General features: G+C 42.1%; 1 non-coding gene across 1 annotated transcript; it reads right to left on the bottom strand.

Moving 5' to 3' along the window:
* Positions 1 to 1345: 1345 nt before the first annotated feature.
* On the bottom strand, positions 1346 to 1420 carry TRNAS-GGA (transfer RNA serine (anticodon GGA)). Its single transcript has one exon. It is a non-coding gene; the product is annotated as a tRNA-Ser (tRNA).
* Between the last annotated feature and the right edge of the window lie 4870 nt (positions 1421 to 6290).

The following is a 6290-nucleotide window of genomic DNA, read 5'->3' as shown; positions in this document are numbered from 1 at the left end:
ACCAGTCTGTTGTTGGTTGACGATTTGATAAAGCAGATTCTACGGGGCATTTTATATTCTTGTATGTAGGAATGTGGTAACTTCCATGGGCTTCTATATCTGCAAACCAATGGACGCTGCCAGTGCGACATCGCGACACAAAACCTTGGTCTAAACAGCTGCTGTACTTCCGGCGGCGCAGAAACATCGTACTGCCATCATTTAGGCAGCAAAGTTAATGGTCAAAGGCAAAGCAAACCAGGTTTCTTCCTTAGGAATTTGCCTTGATGTTCCCGAAATAGAATGATGAGCGGTAAAGTCTCCAATAAGAATACATGGCAAATGAGACGTATCTGCAATGTCATTGAGTCTCTATCTATCCAAACGAGTTGATGGACAACTGTATGCGCCCAATAGAGTAAACGCAAGTTTGCGTTTTTCTACGGTCAAGCAGGCATGCTCATTGCTGTCATGAGGCTGTACTGGATCAACAACGTACTCCCCTTCAGACCGTATGCAGATGATCACCTTGCTAATATTATTTTAAGTCGAAGACACCTGCGGTTGGTAGCCTGAGAGCCGCACGGGGTTTGGTTTGGTTCACATAAAACTGTGGGTTTGGTTCACATAAAACAAGAATGGGGAATTGATTTGGGAAAAGCTATTGGCGAAAATCAGGGGTATTTAATTTTACTTCTCGGGTGTTCTACTGCAAATTAGAGTCTTCCTTAGCCTGTCTGAGGAACGGAACGACTGAGGCAATAGGACCATTGTGTTTGCCATTCGAGGCTCGCAAGAACCGGAACCAGCCCGTCCGACACTTGCACTGCCACTCGATAAAAGAGAAATGTGCGGCCTGCCGCGTGCACCGAAAACGCTCTCATCCGCTGCAGCCCGTCTGACGTGGTAGGCCGCACCGTTCTTTATTCCGTGGCCGTGGCAGTGCACCCCGAGAGGGTGGCGTCTGCATTCCATTTATGAACACGGGAATGACTTTCATTAAAGACCTAGTGATTTTGATTATTTACTTATCTATAATTATTTACGCTATCTCGACCGTCATTGGTGTGTCGGTAGCCCACCTTGGGTCTTTGTCTGCTATAATACTTATGAACGGAAGTGCAGGCCAGGTGCTTCCAGTAGACGTGTTCGCTGCGCCACGCGACACCACACCGTCGGTACAGGCAAGCGGCATGGGAGCAGCAGCGTCATGAAATGGTGTCTTTGTTACCACGGTGTCAGTATCTTTACTAGACGAAGATCGTGAATGAAGGGAAAATGAGACATCCACCCGTTCGTAGCAATTGCTACAAAGGAAACTCATACGGGTTCCTCGAAAGAGAAGCCTCATAGTTGAAGAAAAATTCGTCCTGGTCCGGGACTCGAACCCGGGACCACCGCCTTTCCGGGGCAGCCGCTCTACCATCTGAGCTAACCAGGCGGCTAGCAGATGGCAGGGCGAAGTTGAATTTGTCGACAACACGAAGCAAATCGTCTGCGGTAGGACCAGCGTCGTCGCACTAAGGCTGCGGCCTCTTCGTGCGTTGAGTTGGTCTCACTAATTGTCAGATGACTTTCACCTCATGTTGTCTTTCGGGCAGAATTTTCACCATGATTTATGGGGGCTAGTGCAATTGACACACGTAAAGCACTAGCGCTGTGATGCTTAGAGGATTTTTTCAAACGGTAAAATTTTCGCATATACCACTGACACGCACGATCTTCAAATATTTGCGTCGTTGAAGTGGTCTCGGAACTAATGGCCGCACTGGATGACGGACAAATCCAACTATAACATGTGACTGCAAGCTTCCTCCCTAAAAAGTTATCTTCACACACCTTGATTCTCCTAGGCGACAGACTTCAATAACATTACGGTCTGCCATTGCGCGTTTTACTAATATAGGTAGGTTATTCTCGTCTAATTGCTCCTGGTGAAGTATCACTGTCCTGGAGAATTTAGTTGCGAACATTTATTCTGCCGAGCAGTTTGACTGACCTCATGATATCCAGCGTTGCTCTATTCTCCACATTGACTGCGAGAATATTTTTACGGGTGTTATTTCTAACATCCACAATCCCACTTCGAATACGAGCCTCTACTGTGACAGATTTGGCTTTCCTGTTTATATTGTTAAGGTCGTTCGTCCATGTCTCGGGCAGTGGGATGCACAATGTCAAAGTCACTTCGCATTGCCATCACCCTTGTTGAAGACGAGGCAGCAGGGAACATTCTCCTCTTTCCTTGTTGTCTGACAACTATCAAGTTGTCCCCCTAGTCATCATCCGCACATTTTCTGAAGCAGAGTATACAGCAGGGTGTCCCCGCTGCCTGTATCGTTCAGGGCGTGATTGCGCTTTTTGGAGTGCTTCGCGGTGTGATGTCTGTCTCGTTCGAACGCCTAGCTCACTTCACTTCTATCGCCGAAAACCTCCAATTCAGCATCTTCCTAAAAATGCGCAAGAAATCACATAAAATGAGAGAAGTAAAAATAGGGTTCCACTCAAGCGTTATTACTTCATCGTCTTTTTCATGGCGATTCTAGAAAGGTAAAATAAAACAAAGGTAACTAGGAAAACATTTGCTGATGTCCGTTGCCCTTTCGGTAAAGATGGATTTCTTTTGTTTTACTTTAGGATAGCGTAACATGTCTTTTCAGCGCCAATTTATAGGTAGTATGCCTACGTAGATTTTGGAGGAGACGTGTTTTCTCTCTTTGCTTTCGCAATCAGGAATGGAGTCAAAGTGGCTTTGAATGGAACCCGAACTTTCCTTCATACTTTTTGTTCTGACACCGGCTTCTTCTGGAGACTCCAACCACACAAAACGTGGTATGCTGGTGAGCCTGCCCGACATCTGCCACCATAGATACTCTGGAAGCAAAAGCACTGTCATGGCCACAAGGTCTGGACTGGAGATGGGTTTTCCTCCCATTATTACTAAGTGATATTGCACTTTTTCATGCGATAACAAATCGAATAGAATTCCTTCGCACGAAGCAACTCGCTTGTCGGGAATAACTGTACACTGATGCACATAATGTATTTTCCCCCAAAGAACTGCGTCGCACTGTACATTTTCTGCAGCGCCTGTTTAGAGATGCTTGCAAATAATTTGCTCATACCGCTCTGAGATCTTGCATTCTCATTGAGCTCGTCTAGTAGTGTTTGAAGTCTCCTGCAAACTAAAGCTTTGTTATCGAGTAGGCTGACGTACTCTTTTCACGGAATCATGTCTTCAAATTGTCCATGATTCCTTATGTTCTGAAATTTGTCCAATACCACGTGGACGTGTATAATAGCTGTGTCTTACCAGTACTCACCTACGGGGCAGAAACCTGGAGGCTTCAGAAAAGGGTTCTACTCAAATTGAGGACGACGCAATGAGCTATGGAAAAAAGAATGATGGGTGTAACATTAAAGGATAAGAAAAGAGCAGATTGGGTGAGGGGACAAACACGAGTTAATGACATCTTAGTTGAAATCAAGAAAAAGAAATGGGCATGGGCAGGACATGTAATGAGGGAAGATAACCGATGGTCATTAAGGTTTACAGACTGTATTCCAAGGGAAGGGAAGCGTAGCAAGGGGCGGCAGAAAGTTAGGTGGGCGGATGAGATTAAGAAGTTTCCAGGGACGACATAACCAAAATTAGTACATGACCGGGGTTCTTCGAGAAGTATGGGAGAGGCCTTTGCCCTGCAGTGGGCGTAACCAGGCTGATGATGATGATGATGACCTCGACGTGGGGTTGAACTTTTGTCCTCAGCCTTGACTCTAATGCTTCAGAGATTGTAAACGAAGACAAGGCTTTTGAGATCGTGACAGTTCCAATAGTCGTTAGTAGTGCAAATATGTTTAGTGGTGTGCCACATTCGATTATTGGGGCAGAGGGTATTGTATGGTCTAACCAAGCATTGCTTCGTTGGCTCCCAATTTCTTCACAACAAGCCTGATGTTGCCGTTACTACGCTCTAGTAATATTCGGAGGCTATATATAAAGTGATGCTTTTATTGCAATAACAATTATTTAGCGAAGTGACGCAGCTGTAAGGGTTCTGACGCATCAGCTCACCAGAGAGACAATAAGGGAAAATGAGCTCCGGCTGGGGCAAGTACAGATCCTCAGGTACGAAGATGACGAGAAGTGCCATTCGAATAACTAGGTTTATTAACATAGCATTTAGATTTATACTCTACACATATCAAATACAAAAAGAGGACATACCGATCGCTGATGGCCTGCCTGACCGGCCTGATATACCGTGGTGAAGTGGTGCCGTGTACTGCTGTCTCCTTGCTCTCTTCAAAAGTAGTGTGTGTGATATTCAAGAAGAAAAGTGAATAGACAAGTGCAACGCCGTAATTGACTCTCCGCTTACAAAATCTTTTAACGTACATTTTTTGAACGTCTTTTGAATTTTCTCCATACAACTCTATTGTGTTTGTTTTTACTGCCATAAAATTTTCCTACAGATTTGCAAAAGCTATTTGGCCACCGCATTCTTATAAAAACATTAAAAGCACATTTATACAGAATAGGTGAATGGATTTTCTTTGAAGATTGTTGAGACAAATTTCTGTAGTATATTTCTATTCAGTTGTTTTCGAGTCCCTACAGGGAAATGCCTATGGAAACTAGGCCGATGTGTGTAAAGTGCTTGCAATTTTACAAAGTTCTAGAGAACTGTTCTGTAGGCATTAAGGACTACAGCAAATGCAGTGACAAGAAATTGGCGCTCCAACCCACAAAGTATTAAGCTTTAAATGTTAATTGCACTTCAAACTAGATAAATGCTTGTTACATACACGCTTCAGACTAGAAAATGCTGCATGCATGCTTCAGAACAGAGCTTGCAACACAGGAACTGTAGCTGCCAAGATGCTTCTTGGGTCAAAGCAGGCGGTGCTAACGCACAATGAATGAGGTAACAAATCAGTGGCAGACTTGAATAGAGTTAACACCTGGATAAGTTGACTACGACAAGAAACCTTACCATTAGAACTACGAAAGGACCGGCTGTTCCAGCATTGCCCACTAAATGGTTAGATACTGAAGCATGAAAATAGATTGATATGAATGTTCACTGCAATGCTATGTGTCAGCCTAACAAAACCACGCAGCATTTTAGTATATGTGTAACTGTAAGAATAACACTCGCAGTTCATGCAAAAATGTGGCAAATAGTTGTCTTCATTGTGAAGCATACCAGATATCGTACAAAATTTAAGAGCTTGAATTTTGTTGTAGGCAAAAAATTTAGGATTAGGGCCATTATTCCAAAATTACAGTGAGAAATACAAGCCAGACAGACACACAATACCTAAGAAAAAGTTTGAGCTCGGGAGCTCCTATGCAATGCAGATTATTAGTAAAATCGTTTTTCTCGGCAACTATGGTACCGAATTTGATGAGGTTTGTTACATTAGGAATGTTAAAATCGTAGTTTTTACATTACCGCCATCAATTCTTATTAAACATTGCTGAGAAGAGCAGAACTTCATATAAAAAAACTTACTCAGTTTGCAACTGTAACATGCAAACAAAAGAACTAGCACAATTCAGTTAAATCTGTAAAGTTTCCTGCTCAAATAAAGTCAAAATACAGAAAAACTTTTGCAACAACCACAGGATTATTTAGAATTAACTTTGCAGTATTTGAAAAACCTAAATGTTACTCGTTGGAGGGAGTACTTTAATTTAGGGCCTAGAAAAAAAATATTTGAAGATGGACAGGTTTGGGAAAAATAACCCAACGAAGCTTGGTAACCCTCAACTGTATGCCAAAAAAAAGATAACGCAGTTCTGCAGACTCCATCTACTATGTCTAATGTAAAAAAATTGGCTATATGAGTTTACAGCCTACATGAAATTGTAACGGTGTTTGAGAGTTTGGTCCAGCTACTCACAAATTAGTGATTGCATATTAGAGCAGCCTATGACATGTCGAATTGCCAGAATAAATTATGGTATAAGGTGCAATAGAAATGTGTTATCGTTATTTATTTATCAGTTAGATTTGTTAAACTTACAGCATTGTTTCTCCAAATTTTGCAATTTGCATGAACTTGTATCGAAAGCCAAATAGTTGCTTAAATTAAAAAAAAAAAACGTTTCAACATACTACTGTGCTACGTGAATTAGACTTTGTCCAATGAGATGTTTTCTTTGGTGCTATAATACACTTCTCTATTTTAACTTATTAATACCTTGTTTAAAGCCTATAAAGCAATCATGAGTTATGAATAAATAAATATGAATAAATGAATAACTCAAAAAAATTAATATTGCGGGTTGTCTTAGCATTATA

This window comes from Dermacentor andersoni, unplaced genomic scaffold (assembly GCF_023375885.2).
Source record: "Dermacentor andersoni unplaced genomic scaffold, qqDerAnde1_hic_scaffold ctg00000039.1, whole genome shotgun sequence".
NCBI classification, from domain to species: Eukaryota; Metazoa; Arthropoda; class Arachnida; order Ixodida; family Ixodidae; genus Dermacentor; species Dermacentor andersoni.
This window is presented reverse-complemented; position numbering and strand designations above follow the sequence as displayed.